The 25511-nt window shown below is 37.7% G+C and overlaps 1 protein-coding gene and 2 long non-coding RNA genes across 3 annotated transcripts in view; 2 read left to right on the forward strand and 1 right to left on the reverse strand.

Moving 5' to 3' along the window:
- The window catches only part of LOC100644717 (terminal nucleotidyltransferase 5C), a 165024-nt gene that overhangs the window by 37524 nt on the left and 101989 nt on the right, over window positions 1-25511 (forward strand). The gene's annotated exons all lie outside the window — the stretch shown is intronic.
- On the forward strand, window positions 3983-6562 carry LOC125384988. The gene is made up of 3 exons (XR_007223893.1): window positions 3983-4408; window positions 5458-5568; window positions 5718-6562. It is a non-coding gene; the product is annotated as an uncharacterized LOC125384988 (long non-coding RNA).
- Window positions 5005-5461, reverse strand: LOC125384989. Its single transcript, XR_007223894.1, has 2 exons — window positions 5256-5461; window positions 5005-5194 (listed from the first exon to the last, which is right to left on the reverse strand). It is a non-coding gene; the product is annotated as an uncharacterized LOC125384989 (long non-coding RNA).

Genomic DNA, 25511 nt, shown 5'->3' on the forward strand with positions numbered 1-25511 from the left:
TCGATGTATTCGAGCATAGTAATTGTCACAAAAATACAATCGTTTCCTTGTTTACGCGCCAAAGGTCTAAAATAGCATAGAGCGTACTGAAATAGCATAAAATATTTATCCGAGGTTCAATAAAGATAATCGTGTTTCTCCCAACAAATATACATTGCATAGACTATCCTTCCGTATTTTGAACGGTACTTAACTTCGAAAGCCATGGTGCGTACGTAGTATAGTTGTCAATCTGGAAACGATGTCTTCCAGAATCGATTCGTCATGCCATCCGACATATTTCCGTAAATTCGTTCGTCTTGCATAAGTTTTCCATGCAATTGAATTTCTAATTTCCTCTTACAAACGTGTCTATTTTCATCTGTTATCAACGACAAGTATGAAATTGATTAGAAAAGGCAACAACTTACATGGCAACACAGTCGACCCGCGTGTCTTTACATCGACGTAACATCGATCGAACTTTTCCTTTCGCGTATCGCGTTCGTGGGTCACAAAGTTGTCGACAGGTGTTCGCGATAAGAATCACGCGAATGTCCTTTGAACGATCTGAATGGACCGAAGGTCTATTGCTGGTTGGTGTCCTTTGAATATTCCTGACTCCTTAACGAAACATCTTATTACTCGATTTTTCGAGTAACGTTGAAGAAGTACACGTACGATTGCGATGAAGAGGAAGCCGGAAAGTTTAAGATTGGAAGTTGCATCGGCTGTTGAAAAACGCGGGAAGATTCTAGCGAAAGAAGACTTTTTTGGAAATCGCCACCTGTAGTATCGCAAATTGGTTTTACTATAAGTAGAAAGTGCGACATCTTATCGTTTTGGTATTAAAATCATTTCGGAGAAATTAAAATTTCAGTATTAGCTCCGGAATGAGAAGTAAATCACATCGCGAGCTTTATCAATGTATGCAATTTATGGCAGAATGCAGTCATCAAGTAGCTGCTGTAATCTCGGTAAATATCTTTATCGATCGTGAGAACGTAAAAATTTTCCTAACGACTTATTTACGCGAATCGTGAAGAGTCGAATAAAAATAAAAGCGTAGGTTGTTAAGAACAAACTATTGCGAAATGGTCTGACAGATATGATTACATAGTCGAAGACGTGTCAGGATTAAAGGAGATTCCAATTTCAAGAGGAATCGGTGTACGATAACGAAATATTCCGTCCCTTTCCACCACCAAATATACATATGCATGTGTATAACGCTCTATCTACAAACTTAGAGGAAATTGCAAACATCCATATGGTAGAACCTTTCTCCTTTGCGAGAGAACTCGCAAATTGATCGGTAGAAGGGAAATTTTTGTCTTCCATTTAGAATTGTTCGTTGGCTACAACTATTTACGTTACATACAAATATTGATATCTTGCGTTTATACTAAAATTGTATTCAACGATACGTAGAATGCATATACAGAAACATTCAGAATGTCGAAAGTACTGTTCGCGATATTTCAATGGCAAGACAAATCTGTTTTTAGATTCTATCTTTTTAATTCTTTCAATGTCGTTTCATGATTCAACGACACTGTATCCGAGTAACAACGTACATTAAAAAAAGAAGGCGGTCGTGTTGAAAATCTGGAAACCTTTAGAAAGAAGGATTAGGGAACGTAGTGAAATTTCACTAGCAAACTTTCCACTGGAAATCTCCACTGGCACGATTTAAGCAACGCTCGGTTATTTTTTGTCCGATAAGAGGTCGTTCCAGATAACACATTTGTATAATAGTAGGGAAAACAAAATGGAGAGGAAATAAAGATGAAAAGAGACAAAGTAATGGCGACCTGCGGGTACCGCGGTGACGAGCGTGCGGTAACAGGTTACATACCGGTGATACGGCTAGTAATCGCGAGTTTCTTTCAAAAACCCTAAGGTTAATCAGCGAGCATCCGTGTCGAAGCCGACATTCAGCGTATTGTTGGCCACGATGTCCTTGTTTGCGATTTAGCCGGCTGTGGTCACGCGTCTGTTTTCGCGCTTTTCAATTTCTCATCCGTCCGGGCCTTCGACTACTACGTACCGCTACCAACCAAAAATTTGCCAATTGTATGGTAAAAAAGATTCGTTTAGATTACTCTAGACCAAGCTCGTTCCTTCCTTTATTTAATAAAATTAATCGATCCGCTTTCCAGGCAATTTTTCGCCGAATTGGAAATCGAACGAATGCTGCAAAAATGCCTATTCGACTATAATTTTCTCAACAGATATCGTTATCACAAGCCCGAGTCAAGATTGAAATATGCACATAACTGTTGAGTATTCTTTGATGCTCGGTCTAATCTCTACAAACGTTCGCACGCGTTCGTCCTGAATAGACCACGGATTTTTATGCCATTTCGTATCTTTAATTCATCAATTCGTATCATTAATTTAAATTATTTTAATAAATAGACCACGGATTTTTATGCCATTTCGTATCTTTATTAAAATAATTTTAATTCATTGACGCATGTTAAATTTTATGACAGGTATATACCTCGCTGTTTAAATGTTTTTTTATATTTTGTACATTAAGCGCACTTTCGACATTTTTCTTTTTTCAAATTTCCCAGAAATGCATATCAATCTGTCGTCTTGTCATCAACTTTATACACCGTTGCTTTTCTTCTGCGTCACTCTGTATAACCGCATCTCGACCATTAATATTATAGGAATTATCCACTGTCCGAAGAATCGCTTATCGCATTCCTTCACGTAGGTCAGCTTGATCGAATCGAGTTATCGAGTCGATGATAAATAAAATTGGACGTTACATAGGAAAAAAAGATACTCGCACGCATGCGTGTAAAGGTCGATACGTTATTTACCTCCTACACACTCTTCCTATCTCTTTCTCTTTTTCTCTTTCTTTTCTTACACCTAGTTAATTTTATGGTTTCGACTGAGAATGAGATAGGAGTTGCGCGAAAGTAGCTAGCAAAGAAAAGTTACACAATAAAAGTACTCTTATACGTAAAATACAAATATTAACATATGACCGACGAGATCGAAAGTTTCGTAGAACGCCGAAGAAGTTTTGAACTTCATAGTCAGTTTCGCAGTGCATACTAATTTCAGAGGGTGTTTAACGTATTTTCCTTTCACGATTGCTATTATTAGGTTGTCCGAAAAGTGTCTTTCTTTTACAGACTCGTGTTTTACGATGAATCTTTATGCAAACATTAAATCTAATCTATCGAACGTTATGATTTTTATTTTGATAGAACAAAATGGATCATACGTAATTTGATAAAATAATATAAAACGGAAAATGTTGTGCATTCATTATTTTCTTATAAAACGAAAGAAACTTTTCGGACGACCTAATATTTCAGATCGATCTTGAAAGCGCTTTCAACGTATTGTAGATGCATACGATATATTTCATCTAAGTCCAAGAGAAATCGAATAACGTTAATATATATATTTCTTGATTTACGTTCCTTGATTTACGATCAAACATTCCGCAGTTTAAGATAATAGTCGGTGCTTATGGCAATAAACTTAAGTTCCTTAAGCCATCGCATTTTGTTGAAACAGGTCACTAAAACTGAAATCTGCAGTTGCTAATCTCCAAGTATGTGTATAACACACTGCAAATCCCAGCGCAAGCAGGACGCTAATCCAACTGTATCCTCTCACTGACAGATTACGACATCGGGTAGATCCACTTCCTGCGAATGAAATAAGAAGAAAATCTCTTTCTATGTCAACCGCGCGATTCAACAACGTCCCGATCATAAATCGCGTGAAATCGATCGAAGTCTGCCAGTGTCTGGTGGGTTGGTGCCACCCTCTGGGCAAAGTCAGCGCAAATTGATCCCGATCATTGACGCCAGATGAAATCGGAGAGACGCCGCGCGTCGCGTCTCGTCGTCCGTGACAGGCTAATGACATGCTGGTTATCACGGACACGACCTGTTTACGTGTTTGCCCAGGGTGCACGCACACGAACACGATTGTACCAGCCACCCACACGAAGCGCGTATAATACGGGCGCCGGGTATCTGCGATGTCTCCATCGACCAACCAATTCTCATTGATTGTTCGTCGTGTGACATTGATCCGTAGACAGTAGTCACATGTGCACGCAGAGCTCGTGTTATTTCTGTACGGAACAATTTCAATTATTTCACCGTTGTTCCTCGTTTCATTAACTTTAACTATCGTAATACGTCGAAGCTTGGATTTGCATTTACATTGGCTTCGGTTTGCCTCGTCAAAGCTTAATTCACGTTCTTTCGCTCGCGACGAGTTTCGCTTTGCGTTGATCTCATTCGATTCGATCAGATTTGATTCGTGACAGTTTGCTTGAAACAGCGACCAACTCGATCAACCATGTTCGAACAACGTGTTTGGCAAAATGTAAACAGAAACTGAAATAGTTTGCGAAGATTGCTCGTAGTTGGATGAACGTTAGGTAAGCCGAGAACTTTCCATTAATTATACAAGTGGAAGCATCGAAGTGTAAATTTGGAATTAAGTTGTCCGAATAATTATGCAATACTAATGGATGGTAACGATGTAATGGACGATAGTACGTCGTTTGTACTTTGTTTTACTTGTTTATTGAAAATAGCGATCGATCGAGATAACAATGAATTACGGGGAACATTTTTTTTTATTGCGTCAAGGTCTCGCGTTATTTATTTCAACAATGAAACGCAAGTAGTATGACGAACGCAACAATCAGAGGGAATTTCTAATTTCTGCGTGTTGTTACGAAATAATCCAAGTTTGTGTTTTCATTGAAATCATAATTATACGAAAACAGAGGAGTTTCGCAGATAAAACAATCGTGCATCGCGCTGGTATAATTATTTAAAAGCAGTTTATCTGCATGAATCTTAAAGATAATTCGCCCAGAATTCTCTCCATATAGAGATTACTATCTTTTTATCAACAAACCGGTCGGTAGCGAAATAACGTAACGTTGTGATGATAATCGCACCGCTGCGAGTTTTCATTGAATACAATTGAATGCAGGCAAATTGGAGCATAAAAGACACGGATTAATGCTCGTTCGTATATACGTTTCTTCGAAAAGTAGACATGTTTCAGGAAACCGTATTACAGACTAAGCTTCCTGTACACCATCTTAACAATTTTACGTCTTTATAAATCACCAAGTAAATTCGCTTTGTCCACAAATTGTTTGGCCCATGGGGATCGAAAATTTGTCGCAGGTGCATCGTCAAACGCGTACCTGCAAAACCACTGCAATTTAACTCCGTTTCGCAAATACAATACCGCAATGTCGAATTTACCTTATGAAAATTCCACGGATAAATAGAAAAGGAAACCTTGGTTACCAACAAAATTCTGTCTTTCCATTTTCTAAGGAAAAACGTTTCTTTTAATACTTCACTAAAATATGCTAACCTATAACATCGACGAATGAATATTCATCCTATTTTTCAAACGTCTAAAACGTTTACTTGAATTGTGAAACAAGCTGTTCATTTACAGAGAAACTTACTATACCAGAGCATAATAAATCCTAGTCGTCAAGAACGTGCCTATCAAGAAGATTCAAAGTCCAAAGATACCAACGTGTACGTGCAACTAAAAATACAAAATGTAAGAAGAAATTGGTTAATCTACTAATTACTACGAAGAATAAAAGCTAGGAATATTTACATTTAATACATTGAATTATTAACAAATTGAAAATAAGTTACACGTTTATTTCTTATCTATCTAAAATTCTAACGAAAGCACGATTCTAGCTTGGAGATCACGCTGTTCCACCATAAAACCTCGAAACAACGAAACATTGAACCCAGGTGGAAAGTTTCTACTCGGTCAGAAACTTCGATGATCGCTACAACTCGACGGGTAATAGTCTCTTCGTCTTTGGCCGCTTCCAGTTCTTCACAGCGTCCGACCAATTTCCCCATTACCTACGTTCGATACCGCGGTGAATTCGTGGAAATTGGCCGGCGTTCGTTTGCACACGAGCCAAATCACGATGCGGTTACAGTTCGATCGCTTCTTCGACCGCGTAATCGATCCAAAATTGAGGCAGCAACCGTGCAGGGAAAATACCCACGGGAGCTGTATGGTTCCCGGTTCAGCGAGGAGCGACGTTACGTCGACGATTTTCAGACAACGCGTACGATGAGACGAGGAAATTGTTGCCTGGCAACCGATTGACCTAGATCGGTTGCACTGTCGTAGCTGGAGTCCGGCTAACGTTGCTCAGGGCGTCTGATTGTCGCAGCAGGGTGCAGGGTTGAAGGCTGAATGGGATTGAGGTGCGTTGAAGAGGAAACTAGAGAAACTGGTAGACTGCTCTTGGCAGTCCATGCTTGTAATAGTCGTACTACCATGAAATTATGGTGGATATTAAACTTTTAATGTATAATCGCTATTTTGCCTCTTTTTCTTTTTATTTCTTTGAAGCTTTCGAATTGAGAAAATGAATTACTGTTGGGCTTGCCAGGCCAGGTCGGGAGATCGGTTTTAAAATTTAGTTAAAAATTTTACGTTTATTGTTGTTTCTTTTGTTCGTCTAACTTTATGTAAATTCTTATATTAACAAATATTGAGAAATCGATTAATCAGGTAATATAAGAATTCACATAAAGTTGGATGAACGAAAGAAATAACGATGAACGCACAATTTTTAATGAAATTTTCAAAGCGATCGCTTGACCGAGGCTGGCAAGGTTAGCGTTAATTTATCGTTTCGATTACATATCAACTTTTTGAATAATAATTTCTACAATTAGAGATCTATTATTTATTTATTTATTTATTTATTTTGGTAAAAGTAGAAATTTTCTTAGAGTAGCGACTTGTAGGATTCAGTTTAGATACGATTCATTCGTGTAGAGATTTTCTATGTTTTTCGTTTTGTTAGAAATAAAGGTATTTTGACAAAGTAATCAAATTTCGAAGGTTTCGGATTATTATCCGCCTTGTTCCAGGGATGATCGAAATTTTTATTTTATTAGAAATGAATTATACTATATTTTACATTTGTAAGGAATAAGATCGAGCCGGATGAAATTGATTTACCCTTATTAATTTTTTAATTTCATAATTATAGAAGTTTCTGTTTAAAAGAACGGTTGGCGTAACTTTTACAATTCTATTGATGTATTTTCAATGGAAATGTGCGTAATATAAGTTTGAGAGTAATAAGTTTATCTGCTGAAAATTACAAAATATTAACCCTTCATCGCCATGTAAAATCGAGTGCTTCTTAATATCATCACGCTCCAATATAAAATAATAAAATTATTTGTACCAAGAAAATGGTAGTATAGTATAGTGGTTCTATCGCATCATTAGATTCTCAGATACATAATGAAGCTTACTGTAACGTTAGTAATACAATAGTGTAATATCTATTCATCTTTGGTGTTCTGATTAAACTATCACTAACGTCGATAATATTAGCATTTCATTACCAGTATCGATCTTATCTACATTTTCACCATCGATTTAACTCGATAAAATTACTCCGATATTATAATATCATTTATAGCATTATAACATGTGTTAAATTATGATATAATTGACAGGTTTCTTAATTTATTCGTTGTTCCTCTTTTCAAACGTAAAATTCATTGTATTATAACTATTTGTTAAATTATCAGAACAATTAAAGGTCACACACGTGTTTTGCGAATTACAGATGCACAAATTGTTTGACACCTTTGTTGTCTTTTTTAATTAAAATAATCAACGTAACATATTACGCGTTAATCATTGAAAATTGACAATCTATATCGTTATTTACTTATTATATTTACTTTCACAACGGAGTAACGCATTAAATTTCAAAACCAAATATTGAAATTCTACGATACTGCTCACTTCGCGTAATTGCAGAACTTGTTAATTTGTAATTTTCTATCCGAAACTGTCAAGAAATTGCGAAAAAAGAATTCTATACTTCAAACGATATTTTTGTATTATACCAGACTATCTAGTTGAACGCTTTAAACGATGCTTTATTGCATTCTTTAAGATCAATTAATCGTAAAATTGGACAATTTGTTCCAACACGCAAGCTAATTATTGCGGAAGGAAAGTTTGTATTAATCTGAAAAACACGGCACAAGTTTTCGACACGTTTTTGCGAAATTCAAAAATTGTCCAATTTTTACCAGAAAATAAACAAGCAACGACTTGTTACTTTACTTGTTACTTTAAATTATATATCTTGTCTAGCACTTTATAAACAACTGTACGCACAACACATCTCCGCAATTATAAAGTTGTCTAATTTATACGTAAAGTTCAATCTGAAAAACAATCTTAAGTAAATGAGAAATAACAAAGAGATTATCACGGGCACATAGCGATAATTTAGTGTCGCATAAAATTATCTGTCCTAACCATTTATCTAGCCTGATAAAACAACACGTTAAAGTAATATATATTATATCGATAACACAGTTAAACAAAGAGATCATGACATCCATGGTTTAAAGAAAAACCGAATGAATTTATCAAAATCGAAAGTACAGTCATTAGTTTTTACGAAACACTTTGTTTATGCCGGAAACTCGTCATTGAAAGAAACGACATTAGGCTTGTGCGACAATTATTTTTTAGGAAAATGACAATGTTCGATTCTATTTTACGCACATCGGTTTAACTACTGACTTTTAAAATAGAAATATTTCCCATAATCAGGAAAATTTGATTCCAAAAGAGTCAAGTTAAGCAAAGAATATTATAATCGTAATTATATGTTTCTAAGAGGAAAAATTTGTGAAAATTAGTTGAGAAACAAAGACGAGTAAGAAATTATTTCCACAGTTCAGAAAATTCGGTTCTGAAATAATTAAAAAATCGTAAACAATGTAACAGCGATAATTAAATTCTTTTGAAAGAGAAACAAAACATCTAACTAATTAATTATTCTTGTTTTTATGGAATAACTGGTCTTGTTAATGATTTATGTATCCATCGATTAATTCGAACCCGGTTTCGATGAATCGTCGGTAGTTTCAGTGTCAGTCATTGTCGTCAGTCGACATGGCATTTACATATCACACGCACAGCTGTCATTGCGGCATTGTTATTACGTGAATGGGCGTTTATTGTCAATTTCTGGCTCGTCGGTTGGCTGCAAGGTCCGCCGGTCATTGCCACTGAATGGGCCAACTGATTCAGACATATGCCACCGTATTATCCCCTTGATACCCGATTCCAATCGTTCCAACCGATTACGATCATTAGGAGCGATCATATCGAAGCCTTCAGATCCTCATGAATGATTTCTACTGATTAAATCGACTTGATTTTCATGCAAATCTATCGTTTCATCCACGTATCTAAAGTAATGAAATTTACTTTGCATCTTCTACTATTAAAGAGTTTCGATGTTTCTGTATTATGCACATTCTGTACATTTTTCTTATCGTTAGATCTTCGATTTAGAAAAATGAAAATAGGAGAATTTAGAAAATAATCGTTTCTACCGTAGGTTTACATTCATTTTTTCATACAAACAACTGTTTACTAAAATTTGAGCGAGCACTTTGATATTTCTTTGAAACTGTAAATCGAATAGAAATTTTCCAAGAGCAACTGTTGGATGGGTAAGCGAATGAGTAGTCGATTAGGAGGTACGTTTATAGCTTGTCTATGTTGATGAAACATTATACAAGATAGTTATGAGACGTTCGAAACATTGTTAGTCAACGTATCGATAATGATTATCGACGATACCTGTTTATACCTGTTTATGATTTCATGTACGGTTAACACGTGTAACGTACGTATGGATAACGTGATGCAGTTTCTTGGAAGCACGTATGGTTAAAAAAAAAAGTCATTGCATACGATACACGAAGATAGCTCGGGCTTATGCTTCTTTACAGTGATAATCAAGTACGTTCACTGTGTAGGACGGAAATGCGAGTTGGCACAAACTTTAGCTCATTTATGCTGTACAATGTTAACGATGTAAGAAGAATTTTTCACGAGAAATTTACGTTCCGTTTGTTTCGCTTCTATCGCGTATTTTTCCTTCGTTGCATCGCAACACTCGAATTCTATCAATTTCACTTTCTACGCGAGAAAAGATCTTCCACTGGGTTTGACGAATCAAGTTCTACTGTCATCCGTAATACGTAAACTGGCGCCAACGCGAATCAGCGCAGCATTTCGTCATAGACGATCTTCGCGTACACCGAAACCGTATTCGTACACGTCGAACGTTCGATTTGCGGCCGAAAATACCCGGTTTGCGACTCAAACACGCGTGCTCGGTGTATGCCGCACCGCGTGTACCTCGCCCTTGACATTATATCAAGATCGCATCATCCACGAGCAATCCGCTAGCCATTGGCTGGCTTGCCTTTTTCTGTCTACTTCGATATTACGTAGGTTTATCAAACTATGATATGTATCTAAATATTTTAATACATTGATGGTCAAAATTAAATTCCTGTGACAGAAATAAATACGCAGATGAGAATACGTATTGTTACGAGATCGGATCTCTTCTCGTCTGACACGACTCTTTATCGGCGATCTCGCTGTACAATGCGCTATGCAATTTCGTACAGTATATGATATTTTCAGGATATTTATGTTCGAGTTACGAAGACGACCGATCGATATTTCTATCCAATTCATCGTCCATATCAACGAACAGTGATGGTTTTCTTAATTCTCTGTCGAAATACACTTCGAGTTTGACGTTTCGCTTTATAGCTGACAAATACCCGTAATCAACGAACACCGTCCCAGTTCACGTACCAAAGATAGACTTCAGTTTCTAAAGTATCGTGGCGAGATGATTCATTTTACGGAAAACGTTAGCGTATTTTTAACGGCCAGGTACGAAAACATTAAGAAAATGGAGCGCGTTGGTCGAACACCTTGAGAAATTTTCGTAGCGGCACCATGCCAGCGTCTGCCTCTGAATCAACTGAAAACAGCACCAATTACGTGGGAAGAATACGAAGAAACACGTTAAGGAAGATAGAATGTCGGGAATCGATGTTTTCGGAAGATCGTTTTTCCTGATAAATCGTGCGATCGGCTCGTGGATCGACCGTTAATTAATAGCAACTCGTAAATCGAGAGTCCGGATCGATCCGCGCGATAAGACGGTTACGGTGCCTGTTAAAAGTGCAATTTAAACATTCCCAGCCACGGGCGGACGTTTACGGCCGTCAATTTTCTTCGATTAAAATGTACCAACGGTAAATTATGCGACGAGATCCGGCGACGATTTATGGCCCGAGCCGTGGAATCGACTTCTACCAGGCGGCTCTCTTTGCTTTACGCGACTCTTTCATCGGCCTTGATTCGCACGGGATTGTAGAAACTGGAAGAGATATCGGAGTCGATACCAATTGTCACAGTAGCGAGGTCAAGGTTTACGGATGCGAATCGTTCTTTAATAGACTCTTAGACTATGCCAGATCATACTTCAAGGGAGAACGGGTTAGAACACGTTTGCTAGTCGAGTGATTGCTCAAGGTCGTTTTTTCGGTAACCAGAGACGTCATTGGCGACGCTTCTGTTTTCCATGGATCATAGTATTTTCTTAAAGTGTTCTTTCTCATTGACCTTTGCTCGTTCGAGATCATAGAAACTGAAAAAGATCGATACAAACTGTGAGACCGATGAGATCGAAGTTGGCCATGTGAATCTTTCTGCGATAGACTTTTAAATTAGGTTTGAAATAACGAGGGGAAAAAATAACGAATAATAGGGGAAAATGTGTTTCAAGTAGGTTGGTTGCTTCAAATTACTTGCTACTTTTACGTTCGGTACGTTAATATATCTAGATCATTTCGATCGGCCTTGATTCGCCTCGGATTATAAGAACTGATAAAATTGATGTCATTACAGATCGTCGTATCGATGAGACTAAAATCTTCTTGGATTCTTTTTTCTTTTTTTAAATTACCTTTGAAACGCTCTATTTTACTAAGAAAATTGTATTTCAAATGGATCAATCGCTCGAGATCGTTCGTACGATATCCAATGACATGACTGGTGACTCTTTCGAAGCAACCTGTACAGAGTAGTCAGACAACGCGATAATATTTCCATTTCTCGATGCTTCCGGTTAGGTGATACAGTTACAAAACGATAGATAAACCAGTGGTGCACGTATGGCGCACGAATCAGGTTGAGAATGAATCGGCTCGAGCTTGGTTGAGAAGCCTTGTCCCGATGTGCTGAGGGCGTGCCGCGAAGTGGAATCGATCGAACCATACGATTCCGTACGAATGGCCGCGCTATCGCCTACCAGGTGTTGGTCTACGATAAATCCCACGAGATGCGCCGTTTAATTATTTAACGGTCCTTTATCGATCACTATACACCGACCGATATGACAAGGCTACAAGCACCAGCTGCTTTGTCCCTCTCGCGACATTGCGAAACAACGGGCCGCATTCTTTTCTGGTTACCAATGCTAACGTTCCTTTCGTTCGCGTTAACGACTTCTCTGGACTTCACCTTTTTGCAATTCCTCTTTTCTTTTCCTTTCTTTTTATCTCGGTTCTTTTTCCTTCCGATTGTTTATTATCTTCCTTCTTGCTTGATTATTCCATGAAGGTAAAGAGTTGGTTGACACTAATTGAGAGACGATGTTTTTTCAAGCTGGTAGAGGTTTCAGATCACATGGAAGGAGTTTTTAATTTGTTAGTTTATTCTTCGTTGGTTCTTTGTATGTTTTTTTTTTTCTTCTCTTTTTTGGGGAGGGAGGGGATCGTTGTGCAGGAGCGAAGGTTTAGGTAGGAGCCCTCCTTTTTCTTATTATTTTTAGCGACGGCTGTTTATTGTCTTCTTTTTTAAATGGTCACTCCGTGAAGGTAAAGATCAAGAGGGAGGTAAACATGACCGAAGACTGAAATCTTTCTTAAGGCTAAAGCTTTCAAGTTATACGTAAGACGTTTCTAATTTCGTGGTTTCTTGTTTTTTGGTCGCTTTTGTCCTCTTACGAGTTGGTACCTATGTAGAAGCGAAGAAATTGTCTCAGGCAAGTTCTTCGATGTACAGCTTTGTTACGCTAATAAATCTAATTGACGTTTGTTCGAGTACGAAGATCTCTGCCTCTCGCTCTATATCTCGCAACTGCATGAAATCTCTTTTAAAATTGACTTATGTGCAGCATTACGATAATCTATCTCTTTTCTTCGAGTCGCTGAGGAAAGCGCTAAATCATTGAAGAAAAGGAAAAAGAGTCCATCTTCTTTACCTTGTCTGACGCTTTTTCTATCGAAGAATAGTCAAAAGAATATTTAAGGCCGTTGATAGCTATATCTTTGAAAAGAACCGATTGTCGATGGAACGGAGGTCAGATCGTTGAGAAACCTTCGGGAAACCGCCTCGACGAGGCGGTTGGTCGGTGCTCAGCCGATCGAATTCGCCTTTCGATAGCGAAACGGGGACAATTTTAAGACTCGTTCCTTTAACAATTCGTTCGAGCGAGTAGATAATGGCGCCAACGTGAATGTAGTCAACCTTGTGCGTTACCTACCACACCCTGCGTAGTGCCTCAATGTAAAACTCGAGAGGTCGGTTTTCACCAGTTTCGAAGTGTGGAAGGTCGCAAGTGACAGGAAAATCGATTTTTTCTCCCTTCATGCCGCTACCGGTTTCGTTAACATTTTTTTTCTTCCTCCTGTCCTTTTCCTTTCTTTCTTCTCCGCGAGCTCGCGGCACGGAACTCGATCGATCTACAACCGATAGATATTTCCAGAAATCGGAACGAACCGTAGCGCATGGTCATTAATAATAATCGAAATTTTATCTCCGGGAGATTCTGTAGGGTGAAAATTGAATTTTAATAGAATGATTCGTACGGTTCCAAATATCCGAACGTATCGCTACGTATTAATTAATTTTCAACAAATATGCCACGCCTCCGTAATATTTCAAATTTCAAACTTTAAATAAGTATATCGAAATTCATGTTTTACACATCGAGCTTTAAGCTTCGGATACTTAACCACAGTTGACGCGATGTTTGCTGAAGGAAAGAAATTTCTATTCAGGCTTCATCGCTTTGCAGTTACGCGTATAAGAATATAAAGTTGCATAAAAGTCCTCAGCCTCTGATCATCGTTCTTCGTGCGAGCCTCGTCGTAATTTTGGCACGATAGCCGTGTCGAATCGTATTGGTTACCAGTGAGATCGTGCGTGCGCGGATGCAGAGGCAAATAGAATTCACTCGTGACGACCGTTCTCATAACACGTGACACCTTCCCGTAGGACAAAATCGCGGCGAGAAAATTTAAGCGACGTCGTGTTACGATCGTACGGTCCGTGGCGTGCATTTTTGGTCGCGGGCCGACGTACCGGTTGGAGGCTCTTCAAGATTCACGGCGCTCCAAGATTATGACGTGTAAATCGAGACGATACGACACAGTCTACCGTATGTACTTTGGCCAATGATAAAGCATGGACACTTGGACTACATGGACACTTATAATATAAATTTGAAATTTTATTAACACAGGCTGCTGAACTTCGTTATTTTATCGAGCTGCGAAAGAATTGCGGATAGATAGCCATTGGGAACTTGTAGCAACTATGACACTATTTGAAGTGATTTTTATTTCTTCAAAGACAAAATTCTTATTTTTCGTCATATTTCTCATACATTACTTCCGAGTGTGATAATTAATATTTTTAGATGGGTGGTCATTTTAAAACATTTCACTAGATTCTATTCGGTTTAGATTTTATTAGTCTGCTACATTCTATTTGATACGTTTTCTTCCTACGTACTTGTACCGCAGATTATTTTAACGTTGGCTGCAAGCTCGTGCAGCTGGCTTCCTATTCTCCCTGCTTATTCAAACCGCAATAATAATTAGATTGAAAATTGGTCGAAAATAACTGCAAATTATCTAGCCATGTATTCCTTGGAAAACAAAAGAAAAAACAAAAAAAAAAAGTAACGTTATCGAACGATGTTCGTGCTAATAAAGAGAGATTCTGTTTTGTCAATGCAGGAAAGTTTTTCCAAGAAATTACGATATCGAAAATTCTAGCACAACAAACTTTATCTTCTAACGCGGTTGAACCGCAACCTTATTTACAACTTTCGATAAGAAATTATATTTTCGGTGAAATCTTCGTAACATTTAACTTTATTGCTTTTCTGTCAACAAGTTTTGCTTTAGTTACTCAGAAATACTTACGGTTTACTCTACTGTCCAAACATAAACCTTATACTTATCATAAAAAGAATATTGATCATTTGATAGTCGTTTTTCTGTTGTGTAGATCCGAGGAAATTAAACCTAAAGCAAGTACATCCCTTGCGACTTTTTCTTTTAGAATTTCTATAAAACTATCGATTCCAAGTAAGCGTGGATAATCAGAGCCAATCGTAAAAAAGACGATGATCAATGAATCGAAAATGATTCAGAAACGCATACGATCGTTCCGTTCGATAACCCAGCTGTTTAATTTATCACGACGAAGGACCATAGGTGAGCATGTTCGCGTGCGCAGTGATCAGCGAAAGTTGCAACTGTATTAGCAACAGGTGTGCAACAGTTCGCAGCCACGACAGGTAAATCGATTTCTTCCACTACCGTCCACTTCAGCTTCGTTTTCCCGCTTCTCTAGGTTCGTCTATTCTTATTCCTCTGCTTTTTCACCGCGACTCGATCAAACATTCCTGTTTAACCTTTCAATGACCAAAGAATTTCATCGGCCAATACATTCTACTTGAAGGTATTTAACCTGTCTACTCTTCAGGTCTTGTATTTTAGTAGATATATCTAGTAATCGCGAAGAGGACAGGTTTATTACTGTCTTTCTAGGAATATTCGTATTTATAATATTTAATACAATTCCTCGCTACAGTATATTCGCAATAATTACATTTCTTCAGGACAGTCGCTGAATACAGTTGCGAAACAAACGTGCGTCGTGTATGGACTGCAGATATTTATGCATTTTGGGGACATTCAAGAATTTCTAAAAATCTACAAAATACACATAATATACAAGAATATATAAATCATCCAAAATAGGGTACTTATCGTGACATTAGAACGTAGATGAAACAAATTTCTATTCAATTTACATCTCTTTAGTTATATTCATAAAATATAAAATTCGCAGTCTAGTCATGTAAGATTACGATCCTAAAAATTTCTTTTTAACCAAAAATCAGACAATATTCGTGAAAGTGTAAGATGTTGGAAAAAGAGTCGTGAAATCTCTAAATATTAGGCTGGCAACTAAATGGTCGCGGATTTTGTCATGAGGTGGTATTGATAATCACAATTACTTAGTTACCAACCCAATATAAAGATCATCGAGTGCAAGTGATTTTCACGGTACTTTGTAATAACGAAGGTGAATGAAACACAAATTGTCACTCAGACAAGCAAAATTCCACTTCATTTTTTGTAAAGAATTTGCAAAGACAATTTTCTTGAGATTCGATTTCTTGAGATGCTCTTGTTACTCTCTGTTATACTCTTGCTTCCTGGTTGATTGCTCCTTCGACACCAACATGGTAAAGAAGTATATTAGTCCGGAATATGGTTAAAATGGATCGTTATTACGACTCACACAATACCGCAGAATAAATATATCTGTCGGGGAATGGAAACCGCGAATTAAACGCAAACGTTTACGTCGTTTTATCATCCGTTGAACCGGCATGAAAATGTTTTTACTCGTATAATCTACCGAAACCGTTTCCTGTGACATTAACTTCCTTCCACCGTGCATGATTATCGTATTGAATAACTGAAAGTTTTAATTAGTCGGACTCGTGATTGTATTAAACGACGCCGACTTAATTGTCTGAATTGGTTGTACGGCCGGCATTAAACATTTCCATTCCCTGCCAGACGGATACAAAGGTCAGCTTATGGTGATTGCTCGTACTATTTCTCTTTCAATCGCTTCCTCTGTCTAACGTAAGACGCTCGATTAGATTCCATTAAAATTCGTATCCGTGAAAGATGAGATTTACAGGACGTGAGTTGTAATACTTGGTTCGTAGAATATTCATGCAAATCATAAATATTTTTACAGATAATCGATAATGAAATTAAACAATGATATTCAATAATAAACGAAACCCGATCAAAGGTGTGTCTTGTTTTTGAATTGTCGCAAAATATAGTTCACCCTTGATAAATTATTTGCTTATTGTATTTATACTTTAATTATCTTGTTGTTATTTTTCTACATCTACGCGTGTTGTCGTAAATGTATAAAAATCCACGATCTAATAAGTAATTTGTTTTTCTTAAAATTGTGTCTGTATGACTAAGAACAATGGGTGCTTGTTCTTAGTCACTTGACAGATTTCTATTCTTAGGAAAATCCATGTTCATAAAATTCTAATCGAAACATTTCCGTCAGGAAATGTATAATGATTCGCTTTGAATCTATCGTAGGAGTAGGAATGGTCACAGTAGTAGATCACCTACGAATATTTAATAGATTCACGTTTTCTTTCGTTCCTTTGTATCATGCCGATGTGCAAAGCTGAACACGCTTTATACGATTTTCAAGAATGTTCATATCGATTCAGGTACACAATTCATATTGTATTACAACCAATGCACCGAGTGACACTTAAAAGACAACACCGTACCCTAACGTTTATCCTTTGTACGCACGGTATCGTGCCAATCAATGTTGGGCTTCGATTACAAGCACGAATAGAGGCAAGATGTTAGACAACGATCGAACATCGTGTTTGCAGTTGCTATACAAGTACAGACTTGTGTATCTTTAGGCACAGTAGCGGTTTCTATCTGGTAACAAAGGATCCTTAGGTGGAAATCAATTTTTGGAAAGTAACTCGATCTGTTCTGCCTTTCTTTAATCAGAAAATTTTGTATTCAATTTTTCTACGAATTTCTCAAAGAATTTCAAGGAGAAATTGAAATTTCTTTGATAAAGTGAATCGTACATTCACAAGAGTAGAAACATCTCTTTGATGTTTTGTACGTAGACACTGGCAACATCGAGTTACTTATAACAGGAAGAGTAATTTAGGATGAAATTTCTCTTTCAAAGACTATTTTAGCATTCGTGTCTATTTACTTTGAAAAACGAAATCTTCATGCTGTTCTTTCTGTGTTCTAAGTAATTTCGATTTAAGCATTTACATTGATAGGTCCTCTATTTGTGATATTTATTCATTTCGATTTACGGCAGGTTTCTTATCATTAAATAAAGTAATTAGCAAGAGTCGAAATAATTTCTATCTCATAAATGGAAGCTACTCACGTTGCATACTTCAGCCAACGATGAGGCCCAATATTTTTGGCACATTCTTCGGTCATACGCGAATCTTATTGAAATTTCCCAATTTTAAAAACACTACGAATTTTCCAAACGATCAAATTATTACCATATGCTCATACTAGAAAATTCGCTGGCCGTTTCCATCATTTCCCGCCAATGACCAGTTAATTTTCGCTTGAAACGCAACTAACACGTTCCCCTAAGTTCCACGCCGCTCCATCGACATTTCGTACGTCCGACTGCCAATTTTAGTTACAATTACGTGCAATGGGACCGCAATCGGCAACCTGCGTTGCATTACGCCACGTTTCGGTAGAATTCCAGTAATGTTAGCGCGTGGTTTTCAACGTAAAACAGGGATATCCATTTCATCTTCCTGCGCGGCCCCACATTTTTCCTTTCTTCCATGCGATCACTATCGTTCGGCCATGAGAACGCAAGAATCTCTTGTCGCCGACATATTTATGGAGAACTGGTCGGGATTCCACGGAGAAACGCTCATACTTAACACAGTTGGGACGCTAGAGACACGCAAGAATTTGCTACTTCTATTAATTGTTCGATTGCTCGCTTTTTGCAATTGCTGGCTTTCTTCTCTTGCTCGTTGGTTGCTGCGACAGAGTTTAAGGAAGTGCAGTCGAAGTGGAAAAATATGCGATTGCGGATATTTGTGCAAATTCGTATTTTTACGAAGGTACTCGAAGAAATGGAATTTACAGAGAAACTTATTTCACCCTGTTAATGTTACAACAAATACTTCATTTCGTACGCTTCGCGTAATTTTGCATACTGTATGCGTCGTGCACGTTTTTGCATCTCTAGATTTTCTACAAACGCGTGAAGACTCTACCGATCAGTCGTTGCTGGAAAGAGATATGCACTCGGTGCTTCTAATTTGTTGGGGAAACTTCAGTTATTTCATTTATATAATAGTTTCTTTTTACTTAAGATAACAATTCCCTTATCGGGATACATGGTTCTGCTTTTTGCTTATTATACACAATATCTAAAGTTCTTTTATTTCTTTCCTTCCTTTCCACTCCATCCACTCTATCTCCTCTTTCTCACGCTGTTTCTTATTTTGTCGTTCACGTTATTTCACGTTCTTTTCCCATATGTTGCAATGTCTTTTCTTTTTGTTACAATTTACGTATATAATAGTTATTATACTGAAATACGATGTATCATTTGTAGTTGTAGTCACGATAAAAATATATACTTTCATTAATATCAATAAATAATTATGAAAAGTATAAAGTACTTTTATAATTTATTTTAATTTATCGCCAAGAGGAAAAATAAAATATTCCGCAATTTAATTTGTAATTCTCAAATAAAGATAACAATTCTGAAACAAAGAATAATAGAAGTGCGAAGTAATTGAGGCTATAACAATGATAAGAGATAACGAAATTTTCAACAATATTTAATTAATTCATGCTATTTAAGCCAATATCGACGCCATTATCAACTTCCAAGATCAAGATCCGTCTGACCCAAGTTAAATCACACCACTCGTACAACTGATGACATAAATACACGATGAACCTGCTTTACCTCTTGCGTTACGTATCCCAAGTGATATGATCTAAAAAACAAGAATCTCGAAGAGACTGCTTTCAAGGCTGCGACTAAGCCTGTGCGCCAAGTATTGGCTAAACTCGATCCGGTAGATCGTTGCCTGCGAATTTACCGTAAAATGTAAATCGTGTCAAACCATTTTTCAATCGGAACGTGATTGACCAGTTTACCACCGTAGAAAGTGAATTAACATTCAGGCGAGATCGGCCGCTGCAGATAGCATCGTTATTTTTAACGAGCGCAGGTTTCCAGTGAATAGTAGCTCCTTTGACTGGTGGAAAAGAAAAAAAGAAAGAAAAGAAAGAAACGCTCTTACAGACACAAAACTTCTGTTCTTGCTCTTGAAAAGTTTGAATAATTCCTTTCTTCTCGTTACATCATACTCCTCATATCTTCTCGTGTTATAGGCATAGAACTATATTTAAAAACTATTTTGGACGAGGGAAAGCTTCTTCTTTTTTCTTTAGAATTATGCGATATCACAAAGGTGAAATTTTAAGAAAATTTTTAAAAAGAACACGAAGAGATTCGATAAACGTGTCAACCAGTTCTCCCTTCTATTTTTGCCATCAAACAAGTTAATCGAACACCGTTATTCTGTTGAAAAAATACCTTTATACTCTCCAATATATATTAGGTTGTCCGAAAAATTTCTTTCATTTTATAAGGAAATAATAGACGCACAATGTTTTTTATTTTATATTAGTTTATTGAATTATGCACGAACATAGTAATAGAAATATAACGAAATGGATTATACTTAATTCAATAAAATAATATAAAACAGAAATTCTTGTTCATCTATTATCACCTTATGAAACGAAAGAAACTTTTCGGACAACCTAATATTCATGTTCAGTTGCCAATAATAATTCATATAATGCCTAATATTCAGTTGCCAAGTAAATCGAAACTGTGTTCGAAATTATTCATTTTATAATTTCGAACACAGTTTCGATTTACTTGGCAACTTGCTCCCCAAAAAATTGTCAAACACGACCCATGATTTTCGCCTAAGACGGTCTAATCTTTCCGAACTAACTTTCATTTACCTACTTTTATATTATTTATCTGTTATGTGTCTTACTCGCACACTCTCGTATCACAGCATGATTTATCTCTACATTGTAATTTTGCTCTCGAGCGTCGCAGATTTATCGCATTTCTCTTTTCCCTCGCTGTTCGTTGTTATTTCAGATTTCGTTGTTATTAACGTATATGTATGTAATTGTACTGTCGTTACGCAAGCGTCGCGCGGACATCTGTTTCGCGATAGCGGCGCGGCGGTTCGCTCGTTCAGAAAAACTCTCGTACAATTTCCTAACGATATCCGTGAAAATACCGCGTTTCTCGATCCTGGCCGCGACACACAGACTCACGCACACCGACCGCTCGCTTATCACCGATTAAATTCTTGCGAATAGTGTGCAGCAAGAGCATAATTGCGCAAGATTACGTCGGGTCGTGCTGCAACGCTCGCGGACCTTTATCTTACGCAATACGTCGTGAATTGTGTTCTCCAATTGAGATTTTAACCAATTTATTTTTTTCTTCTAATCAAACTTTCTAATTATCTTCCGGTGAATTAAAGACTGATGCATCGACTCGGCGGCCGATCGATCTGTCGATGCTTTGCTTCGATTATGAGACTCTGAATAACTGTGAGCAATCGTTCGTTGTGTAACTTCGTGTCGGTAGAGCGAGGTACTTGCTGACATAGCGTTTGGTGGTAACGCCAATAACAATTGTTTGTGGGATTTGTTTGTCGCTTGTAACGTATTAGGTTGTCCGAAAAGTATCTTTCTTTTACAGACAGGTCTTTTACAACAACGCATCTTTATACAAACATGAAACCTAATCTGACGAACGTTGTGATCTTTATCTTGATAAAACAAAATGGATCATACGTAATTCGATAAAATAATATGAAACAGAAAATGTTGTGTATCCATTATTTCCTTATAAAACGAAAGAAACTTTTCGAACGACCTAATATTAAGGAGACCGAAGGAACGATGGGAAACGTTTAAGATATCTGTTAATAGATTTTTATAGTTTCATCGTACATGTAGTCTATTAAAAGTATAAGCTTCCTAAAGATTTCATATTCAGCTTTCGAAAACAACTGGTCACTAGTAATTCTGTTTTATTTTCAAAGGATTGGTCCATCGCTATTAGACGGAATCTAATAAATAATACTAAAGGAAAAGATGCCAAATTTCAGAATGCTTTGCAAAGTATCTCTAATCTAATCAAGTTTCCCATTGTAATCAATTTCGTCGTATGAAGATGTTCCCTCTATCTTCAGACTCTCTGTACTCTTTTACTCGCACGATACAATCCGAAGCAAATTATCCGAACTCTCCTCTAAAAAGAATACGTACAACCAGCACTTCAACTTCCACCTTTAAGCCACAATTTTCGCCGTGAATCGCGATTACATCGGCTAGAAACTTCGGCTCAGATCATACACGGTTCGCATGAAATTATCACAATCCTCGTTTGAAAAGAATACAATGTGCGCTGTAACCTGCACTTTTAAACCACAATTTGCCCCGTGAATCACGATCACAATTACGTGTTTAAAACCAACTTCTCCCCTGTACTTTCTCCAAGCACACGATCGATCTGTCCTGGTCGATGCATACACGTATTTATGCAAAGAGAGAGATCAGGTTATGGACAACGAGGATATGGCTGGTGGATGCATAGATAAAAGTGTCTTTGTTACGATCGAACGAAGGAGGAGAAACGGCGTAGATCCCACGATGGCGAAACACGCTCGATCAACTATAACGCGGGTCATTGATTTAGCCGGTCTCGCACCTATATCCGCGTAGCCGCGCGCTACCGTGGTTATGCATTATGCAAAACTTTTTTTTTCCAACCTGCAGTGACTTTAGTCGCTGAGTGAACAAAGAAAAAAGCTACAATCTCTTTAGTTTCCTCCCTCTCTCCCTCTCTCTTTCTCTCTCTGTATGTTCTTTGTATGTATATGTTGGCGTGCGTTGCGAACAGCATTGTCCATTTGTTCTCCGATTACCGCAAAATCGTGTCACGTAGGGCATAGGGCGTAGAGGACACCTTAGGCCTTTCAATTCGATCGCATCGCGAAAAGCGTAAACCGTGAACGATTGCGTACCATCGCGAATCCAACTGGAACGTGATTTATCGGTGATTTGTAGGCGGCGTTCGTTGCTACCGTTGTATATCATTGGTAAATGGTCCGGAAACGTCGGACTTTAATCAAAAGTGCGTCCCTGTAATTGCTCGTAGTAATTTATTGGTACACAGAGGGGAGGGGAGCGTGGGATCTTCGAAATTTAAAATTGTTGTGTAGAAAATGGACAAGAATGGATCGTAGCGTGGGAAGTTACGCTTTTGGTCGATTTTCCTCCTGAACTTGGTTATATTCTTTCGAGTTTTATGTAGAGATGGAAGAAAAATCTACAATAGAGATATAATAATAATTTTGCAGGACATTGTAATTTACTTTAGAGTATAATGATTTTCAGTTTTTGTTATAATAATAGGTCACGATTTACCAATATTATGATACAAAAAGATCGGTAAAATTTCCGATGAGAATTAAACAGATATGAAAACGACACGACGCTAATCTGCGGATAATCGGGTGGCGGATTAATTCGATTCAATGGCGGAAAATTCGATCGATCGGTGTCGACACCACCTAACAGCTGTTAGCTTTCAGCTGTTCGACAGCATTAAAACCGAAGGATTTCTTTGATCGTGCAATTAAACACTGGTTGGTTGGCGGACGTGTTCGCGGGCGCGTTGCTGCGCGCAAGAAACCGCGACGCATATTGTGTTACAATTTCAAGCGATTCGCTTGATGAAAGGGATCGGTTTTTCGTATTATTAGAGGCTCGCTCGCGGCTTTGATCGATAACCCGATGGCCTTGAATAGACACCGGACTTTTCTAACGAAGTAAAAGTTGACTGCGGTGAGACCGGCTTCGTAAGGATTTTAAGAGATTGCACGTCGCCGAAGGCATGTTCGATCGTACATATTTATTCGTGCACGATCAATCGGAATACTTTCTAATACCGTGCCGATACTTTGCCATTAAATCGTCGGTTAATTGAAAAAATCAATGTACGCGTGTCCTTTTTCATTATACAAAAACTTCGCGATCTTTTGTTTAAAAAAGAAATGGAAAAGAGAGATTTTCCATGTAGTTTTACATATTCATAGAACATTCGTTTACGGTTTAATGAGTTGCTGAAAAATTAAAATGATAATGTTATTCGTTTGTTAACTTCGTTTAAAAAAGAGGAGAAAAAGGATTAAAATGTTTTTTTCCATTTTTATAGGATATTTTTAATTTGACGTTTAAAGCGCAATGTATTTTTAATTTAGTACGTTCAAGTTAAAGAAGCTATAGGTCTGGCCAAAATCAATTAATTCCTCAAGGCCGCCGAGCACCGAGTATCCTTCACCGCATCTACCAATTTCAGATATCACTTTCTATATTTTCTTCTATATTTTCCATGTTTCCCAAAATCAACGTCAAAACCACATCTACCAATGGGGAAACAATCTACCGAATTACATACAACTCTATAAGAAACTTCCAACTTCGGTTCTATCGCCATCCGATGTGATATATGATTACCATATGCGAGGGAGGCAATCGTTCATTGGCGAAAACGCTCGACTCATTTGGTTAAGAGACGGAAACTTGTTCTAAGAGGTACCATGGAAATACCCTGGAAAACGAGCAACAATCTCGCTCCGCCCTGCACTCCGACCGCGATACATCCAAGGCCGCTCGAGGCCGATCGAGTGGCTCGAATTCGTCGATTCGCGGGTGCGGCAGACAGAAGGCACTCTTTCACTCTCTATCTGTCTTCTTTTAACTTACGTACGACCATTCGCCTTCTTGCTCGTTGCTCGTTCTCTCAGTCGCTGGCCTAGCGTCTAGTCTCTGTCCGGCAACCCTCGCTTTCTCTGTCTCTTCGTTTCTCTCTTACAACCGCTTATTCGATAATACTTGCTCTCTTTGTCGCTCGTGTATACACTTGTAGTATTCTGGCCACATTCTCTCTCTCCTACGCGTCTGTGTTACATTTAGTCTTAGTAGTGTGTTTAGTTGGTTTCTTGTTCCATATACCTTTTATTTCGTTCGCTTGCTTTCTTTTTTCGCTTGTTTGACTTACCGATTTTTATATCCCTCCTTTTTGGTATTATTGCTCTATCAAGAAACCGTATTAAGAAATTTTGAATAGAACGCGTGAAGGGTATTTAAGGTTAGGAACTTGTGAAAGGTTAACAGTTGTTTCCAAGAGATACTACAAGTTTTTGTTTCGTTGGAGATACCGCGAATAACGCGACTTATTAACTTATACATCGGTATATTACACATTGCGGAGTATATTCGCATAGGCAGCTGTAACGACATCGATCACTATGGACATAACCCAGGGAAAGGTCTAAAACTTTCACAGCTATCTACTTCCTAAAACACAGTCACACCGCTTCTTTCCCAGATGTTTACGTAATATCCCTAAAAGCATACCATCCTTACCTTTCAACGCTCAGATCAAACCAACGAAACTCGTCTAAAATAGAATCAATTAAACCTAACAATTTCCGCCATACGTGCTGTCACTTTCGAAATACATACCTTTGATGAAATCGAAGACACGTATCGATCATTTCGATCGCTATTTCTCTAACATACGGTCGATCA

This window comes from Bombus terrestris, chromosome 4 (assembly GCF_910591885.1).
Source record: "Bombus terrestris chromosome 4, iyBomTerr1.2, whole genome shotgun sequence".
Classification (NCBI taxonomy): Eukaryota; Metazoa; Arthropoda; class Insecta; order Hymenoptera; family Apidae; genus Bombus; species Bombus terrestris.